The sequence below is a fragment of the Anopheles moucheti genome, chromosome 3 (assembly GCF_943734755.1).
Source record: "Anopheles moucheti chromosome 3, idAnoMoucSN_F20_07, whole genome shotgun sequence".
Classification (NCBI taxonomy): domain Eukaryota; kingdom Metazoa; phylum Arthropoda; class Insecta; order Diptera; family Culicidae; genus Anopheles; species Anopheles moucheti.
The window spans coordinates 50,324,102-50,336,956 of NC_069141.1; the positions used below are offsets into that span (position 1 = coordinate 50,324,102).

Sequence of the window (12,855 nt, forward strand, 5' to 3'; positions counted from 1 at the left end):
CAAACATGCATGTAGTATGTAGAGAAAAACTGCAACAAAAAGCAACAAGGCTCACCCCACGAGCTAATAGTGGTCATAAAATTAGAGGTCATCCTGACTTCGGCTGCATTAGGTATTCCGCTCTCGCTCGACCGTTGCGCGCAGTGCCTTTACCAACTGCTGGAGGGGAACATATTGGGACGAATAAATAATTTATATTGCAAAAGTGTGCTACTCGTTAGTGGCGACAGTTATTCTTGGTGCGGTCTTCGGCAGGGGCGATGATAAAATCGAGTAACGATGACGCAAATAGCCACGGGGGCGATATTGGATGCAACCCTTGCGGTCAGCCAATGCTTGAAGGTTGTGTGAGACTTGAATCCACAATCGGGAATCTGGATCCATCTATTGCCGGTAGGCAGAGAGATGTGATTTAGTGATGTTAAAACTGATAGCATAATCATTAATTGAATGCGAGCATGAAAGAAAACATGAATCGCAGTAAAAAAACATGTTTCTGTTAATGGCATAATAAAATTAATTTCTTGTGAATCTTGAGGGCTCATAGCTTTGTCAGTAGGCTATGGCTTTGCAATACGTGCGTTAGTTAAAGGTCAATCGAGTGGGGCGGTTAGGTGGTATTTTGATGTTTGGACTATTGGCACTATCGATTAGGATATGAAGCTACTGTCATAAACGTACCGGATGAAGGGAAAAATAAGGTTAGCAAATTACTCCCGATGAATTACTAATGAATTGTTAAGGAATTTTGATTAAGCAATTACACAGTTCTAATTGAACCTTCTGTGAATCTAGAGCTAGACACGAACTATTGTTAATAAGTCCACTTAGTATGTTTAAGATTTGTAAGAAATTTAAGAACTTATTGAAAATTTAATACCAATTATTTTTCCTAAGATTATTTCATTAATGAAAAAGGTTTTTTATTTACTAATTATTATTACTTTAAAGGACTTTCAATTCTAAAAATATAAGTTTTTTTTTACTTAAATTTTCTTAATGATTTACAACTGCTTCATCAAATTCTGCTTCATAGCAACTACTTCTAGAAATGATCGATGATCTCTTATAAAAATGTTTCTTCGATCTACGTATAACATCCTGGCGCCATCAAACTGTTCATGAAACTCACGTTAACACCTTTTATGGCATTAACGCCTCTAAGCCATGACGATCGGTGATTTAATCAATATTCGTCACAGTTTGGTTTCACAATATAAATGTACCGGCCTTAAGATTTTTTTGCGAAAAATGTAATTTTAAGCGTCCGCTGTAGGTTTTTGTATCAGTATGAATTGTTGTGATTGTGAAAATTAAGATCTAATGGAGACCAGAGTCGATCGGCGAATCGATCAATAAACATCAAAGCCATTTTTGCTCGATTTTCCATCGCAAACACCCCACCTTGGATTGGTTTGTTCTAGCGATGCAAATCGTGTAGCATAATGGGCAGCAAAAGGTACACTATTATTAGCGTGGTGGGCATAGCACGCTTTGATACGCGTGTTCTGCCACCCAAGCATAATCATTCCTCGAGCCACGAGGCCGCTCCGCGTCACCGGTCGTCGGAATATTGTGCGTGCAGCACGCGGCCCGTACCGCTGCCATGCGAGATTTCGTGACTTATCGTATGCGTGTAGCATCCATTTGCCCGGACACGGTTGTCGTCATCGTCATCGACCGACCATCTTCGTCTCGGGATGAGTGTGTGCTTTTTTCCTCCGTTGCAAAAGCCTACGTGCGCTTCACGTGTTCCGCGCTGAAAAAACGTGATTTTTACACCCGTGCACGAGGAAGGGGGTCCCCAAACCTTGGCTGAAACAAGGGGAACTCTTCCGAATCGCATTCTTCCCCCACCATTCGTGACAGGTGACTTACGGGGATTGGTGCCGGTTTTGCATGCTTCCGATCGCATGCGAGAAGGCACTGGTTGGCTTTAATTAACCCTCCCCTCCGATGCGTACCTCCAGGCGCTAAGGGTGGCACGAGCAGGCATGGCGTTGTCTAGGTCTAAAGTCTAAAGATGAGTGTGCACGTTCACCTTAAAGTTCAAATCGACCGCCACAGGTTTGTTCTGGTTTCTGGTTCACATTCATCATCATCGTACGATCCACGAACACTGGGAGTGGGACGTTTGGTAAGGCGACAATTATCCCGACCCGACCCAGTCGTGTACCTGGCTTATGATATTGTCTCCCATGATTGTACTTCACCACCCACAACAACCACCACCATGTTGCGCCTCGAGTTGTTTCCATCCCACCATCGTAACAACAGCCGATTGGAGTTCAAAGTTCGCGAAACAGATCTTGTTCGGCTGGACAGGGTGACGACATGATTCCCCATCCCCGTGTATGGAAGGCTCTCCTAAAGCGGGCAGGCGGGTGTGGTGTTGGTACGACCGATCAGGGAATATCTCAGCCAGTAAGATAATTTTCGTTTTTCCCACCATTACCGAGAGCTATCATTTTGCGATGATGAATTGCTTTCAAGCAGGACTCACGCCAGTCGGTGTACTTGCGTTGATGTGGTATTAATTTGATTAAATATGCTTTATTTACCCTCATGCGACTGAAGAGATTAACTGTTTTTATTTTGTAGAATTTAAAACGCTTTCGATGCATTTTGTTCTCCCGCGTTTTCCGTGTTTGGTAACGGGTCGCAATGAAGGCAATAAAAAAAAATCAATAAAACGTCTCGCTCGTGTTATAATTCAATCCATTCAACAAACAACACGCTGCCTAGATTTCTGCTTGCCGGAAATGTTTATCGTTCCGGGTGCCGCTGGTAAGGAATTGAAAACACTGCTGCTGCACTCTTGTGTGGATGTTTGAACCGGTTTTATTTAATGTAAACATAGCGGTCCGCTTTTATTATTCATCGTTCGCACCACGGACGGCCTTTTTAATGCAGATGTACTCTACTTAACAAATGCGAAAATGGAGTGTAACAATCTGGTCAATAAGTAATCGGTGGGACATTCTTTTTTCAGTCAATTTATGACTGTTTAGTTAATGATAGGTTTCAATGAAGCGACAGTTCATTTGTTCGAGTTAATGCTACACTAGCTTCTATTTAAGCTAATCATCTTTTACTAGTTAGTTGTAAAAATTGTTAGTGTTTCAGTAAAAAAAAATCACGTCGAAATATCAGTTCTGTTATTCTGTTTAGTTTTGTTATTTTAAAAAGCTCTACCCTACTCACCATTCCTAATAACTCAAACTCCTCAGCAAAACATTTGCAGGGATCAAAATGAAAGGCGAACAAGTTCTTTTTCTCTCCCTTTAACGTCAACCGTTCCCTGTTGAAAAGCGAGCAGAAATCTTTTGCGGATCAAATTTAATTCAATTCCACGCAATTCTTTTGCGCGCACATTGGCTTGGCATATTGTATGAATGCTTTTATCTCTCGGTTAATCCAACGCCCTGCTCCCAACTTCTAGAAGGGGTGTGCACATGCCCATGGTGTAGATGGGATTAGTGGTTTTATGTTGGCACGCCAGTCAGACGATGGCAAAAACAAAGAAGTTTAACGTGGGATAATGGGGCATCGGTTGGAGGTTTTTATGCGTTCTCTGTGCATCGCAGCATGCACGACGAAACTCGCTCAAATCACACACACACACAACATATTTTCCATTTTTTACGACGTTGCATTTTTATAAAAAATATTCATGTGACTGGCTAAAGCTGGAATCGGAGGTTAAGTGTGCTTCTGTGCTATCACGGGGTTTGGTTTAATGAAAGGTTTCATGTCGAGACATTAAGCTTCGCAAGATTAATCAACTGCTTCCATAGATAGATTGAATATGCAAATAATGCACACAGTGCGTTGTTCTTCGTTTTATGCGCTTAAACCAATGCTGTAAAATTGTAACTACTTTTAAAAATTTACTTGCTGAGTTTGCTCAACTTTGCTTGCTAATTAGTATGTAGCGGTTAAACTCCAGCAACTAAACATAGCATATAAACGTAAACGTAACGTAACTGTCAGTCAAGCTAAAATTTGACAGTTCAGTGACAGACGGAAATAAAAATAATGGAGATCATGCCTTCAATTTCTGGATTACTAGAACTTAGCCCGAATAGTCAAGTCCTGTGTACGAAGGATCAGTCCGGATGAGATTTTGGACCGGATCCTGTTGTGTGAAGACCAGCGCTGCCACCAATACACCACTGTGCCACTCGTATTGCTCGTGTACAAAAAACAAATATGTTCTAAAGAAATGATCAATAAAATGTAATGTAATGCTGCGATGAATATTTTTCAATCACTTGAATAACCAACCTGGTAGAGCATGGTTTGTTATGTATTTTCGCTTTTACAGTCGCCATAGATTATAAATCAAATAATTCTCTACGATTTGTATCGTACTGCATCTCATTGAGATTGTGTTCGAAATGTGTTTCGAGGGCAAGCCATGGCGTTGACGAAAATATGCTATTCGAAGAAAATTTCATCATTTTTTTATTCTCGTCATCCAATCGTGCGCTCTTACACGGAACATGCATGCGTTTGTATGCGATTTACATTCGACTGGAAAAAACGGTCCTGGAGAACGGTGTAGCTTTTTTCATAAGACATCCAACACTCGACATGGATTGCGGCATTAAAAGTAGATTGTTTACAAGTTACCATTCTGTGCAAATTCAATTGTACGCGGTACTGTTGTTTATTTTCCTAAAATTACATTTGAAAAGAGTAATATTTCTAACTTCAAAAATCATTTTAAAATTTCTTGTATTATCGTACATCAAATATTCAGCACATTTCTTTTCAAAAATGGCTTTACTCAAAAATATCAAATCATACGTTGTATTCTAACTTGCCGCGAGGATCATTTCGAATCAAATTTCTCGTAAGATTGTTTTTTCACTTTCACTGGTAGAAACCCACAAGCAAAGCTTGCGGTAGGATGTTACATAATAAATTAAATTTCCTTCATCGCTTACCATATGAAAGAATACGTATCCTATCGAAGCGCGCGGAAATCTTTCGTGCCAGCGGAACAGTTTCCGGCTCGTACACACAAATATATATACCGGCACGGGGATAGCAATGCGGGCACGATTTGCGAATAGGAAAACATCCGCCAAACGGTGCAGATGCGAAGATCGCGATATGGCGCAAAATTACAGCCATCCAACACGTGCCGGGGTACGGAGAACTGTCGGCAATAATCCGCCGCACAATATGATACATTCCTTATTTTTCGATAATCCAAACAGACATGGAGATGGAAAATATGCTTACACCTTCGATGTGCGTTGTATAGAGCAACCATCATGTTCATACTCTTTGCCATTGTTCAAACAACAAACAGATGGTGTGACTTGTTGTGTCAAAGGGAAGGAATTTTAATCATACACCGTGAGCACTCAGATGATGCTCAATATTGTACTTTACGGTCATGTTTTGCGGATTAGTCATTCGGAGCCTTTCCTGATGGAAAGCGATATAGTGGGGGTGACCTTTTGTGATTGTGACAATGTGTAAGCGGCAACTAGGTCATAAGGGCAACTAGCATTTGATCAATTCAGATGTTCTGGTAGGCTTTGTAGTAGTTTAAATTATATTTTTTTTACATTTAGCTCAATAGAAGCTGATGTAAGTCCGGTTTATGTATGCCAGGGAGAAACACTGTTTTGCAGACAAAATTCATAAAGTTTTGCTGTAAACATCCACGAATATCCTTTAACTAAACTCAGTAGAACTTTCCTTTCACACGAGAAAGTTTCCTTTTATGTTGTTTATCGTGTTCTTTCTACATCATACTACTTTACGAACGGTAATTAATTGAAGGGAAAATCACTATTCTTAACTACTAGTTTTTCAATTTTCTTAGAGAAAAATATTTTTTTATTAAATAATTGTTAATTTACTCAAAATTATATAACCATGGCTGCAGTTTGTGCCATGTAATGCTGTCAAGTGTTTATTTAATTGAAATAATTTAATCATCACAATGAATACACTATTTTATTTGTTTACTATTACACCATTTTAATGGTTTAAGTTAATTATATTAACAAACAAGTTGTTGCAAAACGGATACGAACAAAAAAACAGAAAACCCAAAAACCATCGAACCAGATTTCTTTCACCTTTTCGGCTATCAACACCATATCACCAAGGACGTGGTTGGTGGAGCCAATTGAAATGTTTCGACATCCTCCTGCCTTAGTTCGTTCTCCATCCGCCGCCACGTTCGCTTCATCAGCGCTTAATGACTTGATTGGGATGCGGTCACTCTTTGAAGGTGATAAGACGTTCGATAATGAGCTGATGAAACATCGGTGTGACAATCAGCAACCGAGGTGTTCATTTTCCCGCCGTAATAATTGGTGCACATTGTGGCAAATGTAAATGTCAGATTTAATTTTCAGCGGCGGCGCGGCAGACCATATTAAACCCGCCCCATCGTCACATTCTCACTTTTCATTTAACTGTGGTGCAATGACGTGCAAAAATGAATTTCATTTTTCGTCGCGATGAAATGTCTGATTTGGAATGCGAAGGGCACATTAAATTGCTTTCAGCACTCGATTAAGGAGAAATTGTGTCCCAGCATCGTTTAAAAAGTTCATCTCACTAGCTCACGCTTAATCGGTTGCCCTCGATATAAAATCGTTAAGCTTTTCAAAGCGGAGATTAGGTTTTACGCTCTGATTGATTGCTCCGTTTCACCTTCCACGGTACGGCGTAACTGAAACTGGTAGATTTTTGGCAACGTCGGTAGTAGGGAGAGCTTTCAGGCACAACAGATAGAACTGCCCTTGCCGCAGCCCGCACTGCCAGCGACGATGAACAAGCGTTCAAATCGATCGAAGGTTGACTTCACGCGGTATAAGCAGAGTTATGCCTGAAAATGGTGCGCAAACGGAACATTATTTTTCGCTTGGTTTGTCTTGTGTTATGCTTGAAGTTGGCCGGAATTCGAAGCAAGCATTTTGGGAGTGGCAATGGTTTTGGAACGAAGGGCGATAGAGTTTTAGCAACAAGAAAAAAAACACAATCCATTCCGCTTACAGATCTAACCTTAAGGAGAGACTGTCAACGGAGTTTGAACAACTAAGTGAGTGGTATTTAAATTGACATACTTCATGGTGTGCTATTTGAAGTTCACTCTTTTTGACTCTTTGGCTCTTTGTGCCTGTCAATGGGTAAATAATGTGTTTCCGTTTTGCAGATAAGCTTTAAAGCTTAACTTTACAGGAAGGAAGCACTTTTGTCAAAAATTGTGACATGATGGAATCGAAAGTATGTTATGCGTTGTATGCAAGAGGATAACCAAACTTGCAACAATCGACATATTCGACCAGATGCCGAGTAATTACAGGCAGTCCCCGAGATACGCTATTATAGCGGACCGCTATAACCCGGGAAAAATCCGCGTAACTCGAATTTCCGCGTAAGTCGAATCCTGGTGCAATTTCGTTTATACTTCAAAGTCACAGAGTCGACTTCCTTCTCTGGACTAAATTTTTTATGAAAGAATACATTAAAATAAGTTAGAAAGAAATGTATTATGTGACAAAAAAAGGTATTTTCGATCAACTTTCATCTTTTTGCTTAGATTTTGTGCCATACACGAGATCATCTGTCAAATTTCCAAAAACCGCGTATCTCCGAATCCGCGTATAAGAGGAACCGCGTATTTCGGGGACTGGCTGTACATCATTCGGCTCATTCTTGCCAAAGTATTCATTCAAAATGCTAATATCAAATCGTATCGATAAGAACACACATTCCGAAAAACAAGAGAAAAACAAGAAAAAATGCTTCGTTTGAGTAACAAAGTTACTACTATATTATAAAGTTGATTACTGTATTATCCTTTTGCTTAAAGTTATATGATTTTTTATCTTATTCGGTTATAATAGTTAAAGTAAATAAACGCCAATTTTGTTTGTTCTGCGCTGAGCATACAGGTTTGTACGAAAGAAGAGCTTTACAATTGACAATGGCAAAACGACAAATTTTCTCGTTTTGCTCGATGTGTTTTTGTTCCTCCCTCAAGTACGCTTGCCTTGGGCTGTTATTTTACGAAAGCAAAAAACAAAAACTACGCATTCACATTATTCATTTTATTATTCACTTACAAAATCGTCCGCTTTGCCCATTAGCGTTGTTGGCGCCATTCTAAAGGGGGGAGGCACCGTTCTACTTTATTTCTTCGTGCGCTTTAAAAATGTCAGCACCGTGTTGTACCGTGATGACGCTGTTGACTCATCTGAAAAGGTAGATGACCAGCGGCACGGATGACACCTGGATAATCAAGATGTATAGTTAAAGTCAGCCAAGGTGCTGTGTTGTGCCACGGCGACGCTCGTATAAGAGAGACGACAAAAGGTGATGCGCAATTTCTAACGGTTACCGTGCCGAGACACGCTTATATTTCCTGTTTCTTTGTCGCCTTGCGCGACGGCGAAGTGTTTTGTCTGCATCGTAACAGGCTCGATGCCAGAGCCAGAGCCAAGAAGGCTTTAGACAGGGGCTTAACATAAAGCGGTGGTGAATCTGGGGTGCTTTATGTGCTGCAATGCATTATTAGGAGTGATAATTTTTGCGAGCGAATTCTTGTGTGTTTCGAAGCGTGCTTCACGGCGATCGGAAGAAATAGATTGATTTAACAGTCTAACAAGCGTCCGAACCGAACGCTTCCGAATAGTACAAAAACAATAACCAGAGATAAGGGCATGTACTGCAGTCATGTGCATCCGGCTGATCGTTTCGTAAAGCATGCAGCTACCATTTATCGAATGCGCGTGAGATCGTGCACTATCGAAGACCAACAGAGAGAAAAAGAGGAAGATATACTGTACGGTGGAGAGAAAATTCCCGCGTGCATACAAGCCAAATGATATGCACCGAATGCCGGCAAACGACGACGGCTTATCAGGAAGTTGTAGCGCACAGACATGCATATATGCGTAGTATGTGCATGCCCACATATGCGTGCGATCGATGCAATTTTCCGTCTTGGCTTCCTCCTCCGTTACTTTACACCGTTGCCGTGCCAACGCGGTTGGTGCATCGGCTTCCGTCGCAGTAAGCTGCTGTCAGTGCATGCGAACACTATTTGAACCTGTGTGTCACGGTCGAATGCACGATCACGGATTGAAGTTGACGTCACTTAGAGGGAGTTGAGCCGTTCCCTGTTCTGTTTGCTGCGACGATTTGCTTATTTAAAAATGTTAGGTAAATGTATGGAAACGTTATTCGCTTTGTTTCATAATTTTGGGATTATTTGTGGTGTAAACATCTGTTTGCCATAAACTTTCCAAAACTAAAAACATTTTTGTAATGAGTTATTCTCTGCAACGATGTGCAATGCACGAAGTTGTTGGGAGTTCGAAGTTGGGTAAACGATTCTGCTCATGATTCTGACATGTGACACATGTTGTTGGAAGTTCATTACAGTTAATTTGGATTGTGTTTAAGGCACAGGAACAACCGTTCGCTAACAACTGCTAAGAACTAAGCTTAGGGAAAACATTGTGCAATGGAAAGCCGAGATGAAAAGATTGTAGATGATCGTTTGTCTTTAAATGTTGTTTCGCGTGTTTACGAGATGTTTTACTTGAACGTTTTACCGGTAAAGGTCGCTTACTTTCGGCTAGACGGTGTAGTCTTAGACCGGTGCCGGTGATCTAACCTTTCCTAGTAGTTTTAATGCATTTAAAATACCAAGTGATTTAAGCGTTTTTTGTTATTAGTTATTGGTTGATACTTTTTGTACAATTTTGAAGAGCTCAATTAGGTTTTTTTATGTAATTGACATCCAAAAGCGTTGCACAAGCTATTGTTGATTTGTTTAATCACAAAATTTTGCCAGTACTAGTCAAAAGGAGCGATCCGGTAGTCATATTAAAAAAAATACATTACGAAGCATATGATTTGTATTAAATTAGATGAAAAATTGAGGTTTGTTGAAGTAATTAGAGCATTATACACACATCAAATAAAGATGTTTAATTTTTTTATAACAAACCTTTGAAACACTTTACTAAACTCAAGGCTCCAATTATTATTATGTTATATAGCTGTTGATATTTGTAGAGTGACGGTAATTTAAGTAATGATTAATAATAAAAATAATGTTTTATTTCTTATAGTTTTCTTGTGAAGTTGTTTGTGGCTATCAAATGTTCTTGATGGTTCGCAAGCCCTTTTCTCCGTATTTTTTTGCCTTAAATCTATCAGACATTATTGGCCGTCGAGACTCGAAGGCCTGGTTCCCCGTAAGAAGTTCTGTTCCCCGTATGTCACCTTGTTTCTTATTTGTGCAAGTAGACTCTATCGATACTTTACTTCCTTCACAACAGCAGCTCCCGTGGCCACTCGTCGTCGTCCTATCGATTAGAGTGTATTTTTGTTAAGGGTTCGTGTAAACGCTGATAGCCGAGTGAAGCACAACCACGGGCCAAGATTAAAGTGCGAACCAGCAGAATGGACTCACACACACACACACACACACACACACACACACACACACACACACACACACACATTTATATCCAACTCTGTCTATTGGTGTTAGCCAAGGCAAGTGGTGACGTCAAACAGCGATCGGACAACGGCAGTAGCGTTATCATCAGGGTGACCGTGCGATACTTGCCGGGTGTTGTCATTGTCAGCGGATTTTGCACAACCCAATTTCTTAGCCACAGTGGGCAAGCTCGTTACACTTTGCAGGAAGCTCCATTTGAAACTTAGCAGCTTTTCGTGGTGTTCAAAAGTAGTAAGAATTAATGCCACCTCGTAACTTTACTTTAATGTAGCTGTGCCTAACGATTCCAGTGAAGAAAAAGGGGACCCTTTTTTTGACCATGTTGGACAAAAAAAACCACCAAGTTCTCAAGTGCTGGTGCGACGAAGCTACTATCGATACGCGTGTCTCTTGCATCGCTCGGCGGCAGCGCAATCGAGCCGCGCGTAAATATTTGATCCCACCATCGATCGGAATGTGGCGATGATTGCTTTCCACTCTAGAAACGACTTCACGGGCTTCCGCCGAGAAGAAGGTGGCCCGGTGCGGAAATAAACAGCATCCAAATCAAATAGTTTACCGTCGAGAATTCCCTTTTTCCGCACAATATGTTTTCCGGTTCCGAGCGTGCTGAAAGGTCCTTGGTGAAACAATATTGTCGTCGAAGTCGGGTGCTTCAAGGTTTGTTATCTTCTTGAGAAGAGAATAGTTGTCATGCTTAGCGCACTGTTGCCGATGATTTTTTCAAACATTTGAAGCATGTTACTGCTTTAAGCTATAATTTACCTTTAGTGTAGAAATTATTATTTATATTGTTTCGATTTATTTACAAACGTTTATCGATCTCAATTATACTGCCAAGCAATCATTGCTATCACCTCCATCTCGCAAAAGGTGCTAATTTGTCACTTGATCCTAAATGGTTCGGATGGTCAGTGTAAAACGTTCATATACCATATATGACACAAATCTGTCGGCAGGGCTGCCCTCTAGTATGTTGTGTCTAATTAAGTTGTCGCTGGTTGGTGTGCGTCTATGGTAGCAGCCCATTCGGCGTATGGATTCGTTAGACAGACCACGTTGTACATGGGGCCCAGCAATGTGTCGCGGCAGAGATAAATTACGACCTGACCTCGGCCGTGATATTGAACGCCGTTTTCTAACGAGGTTTTACAAACGAACAAACGAGACCCGTCGCGAACGGAGCGAACGACCGAAGGTGGAGGACATCCGTCATTAGGCAGGCGTACTAAAAATAGTGTTCCCCGCTTCCTTTCCCTTGTTTCTTTTTATCCATTCGTGCACGCCTTTTTCTTCCGATAGAATAATGTTGAGTGAATGTGGGTGTGCTGTTTTATCATCCCTGCTGCTCGGATACATGCCATGCTCCGCTGGGGTGTCCAAAATCAAAGTCAATTAGATCAATATCTCCACCTTCAACCATTTTAGTTACGTGATGTTAGAAGTGCCACTGCCTTGTGACAGAAGTGCTAAATTTGCTGATGTCTGTCAGGTACATGACACGAGAATGAGTGAGAGAAACGAAACGCAAGTATTAAATAGAGCTCAACCGCTGCACAGAAGTTCTGGCACGTCTACATCTAATCATATCTGTTTGCGAGGGCAAGTATACCAACCACCATGGGACAACACCACATCCGGTGATGAAAACTGCAGTGGGCGCCACGGTGTTGTACGGGTGGTGGGGGGGGGGGGAATGTTTGATCTGATAACAGAGCAGCACGATGCTACATAGTAACAGCCACCATGTGGGACCATACTCCCTTACCGCCACGCGTGTTGTTTGTGCACTTTCATCTTGCCCTGCCGCTCGGTGACGTGCGAGGGCGTCCAAGAGCTGCAATTTATAGCTTGTTTACATTTCTATGTACCATCGCCTGGATGCATCTTGTACGCTCCGACCTCGACCCAATGCATATGATGGGTGCTGATACTTAGCATACCGTAAACTGTTCGGTAAATACAAACATCGCCTCTGGTTGCGGTGTGTGTCGCACACTCGGGTTGGGAAGGAAGCTGACGATAACGGATGAAAGTTTTGCAGTGATATATGAATTTGCTTTTGCGACCAGTTGGTAAGAAATTTATCTCCATCGTAAGAAAACTAATTGAAATAGTTCCCAGCGAACGTGCCGAGAGCGCGGGAGTGGTGGTGGTTTATGTTTATGCATTACTTTCCGTATTTAAGAGTTCTTATCTAGCTAATTTATGTCGTATGTCTTTCTTATCGCTTCCAGATCGCCGTACGTCGGGTGGAGGACACAGTTAATTTATGCTCGTACATTTGCCTTAGTTCAAGATGGTAAGTTTCCTTCTAGTATATTCTTCACGAGCTTCCTTTT

The 12,855-nt window shown here is 41.2% G+C and overlaps 1 protein-coding gene across 3 annotated transcripts in view; it reads left to right on the plus strand.

Annotated features, from left to right (window-relative positions):
• LOC128301058 (mucin-5AC) overlaps positions 1-12,855 on the plus strand; it is a 50,588-nt gene that overhangs the window by 18,258 nt on the left and 19,475 nt on the right. For all 3 annotated transcript variants that reach the window (XM_053037368.1, XM_053037369.1, XM_053037365.1), the window contains one exon: positions 12,751-12,815. The gene's annotated coding sequence lies outside the window, so the exon portion shown is untranslated. The remainder of the gene's footprint in view (positions 1-12,750; positions 12,816-12,855) is intronic.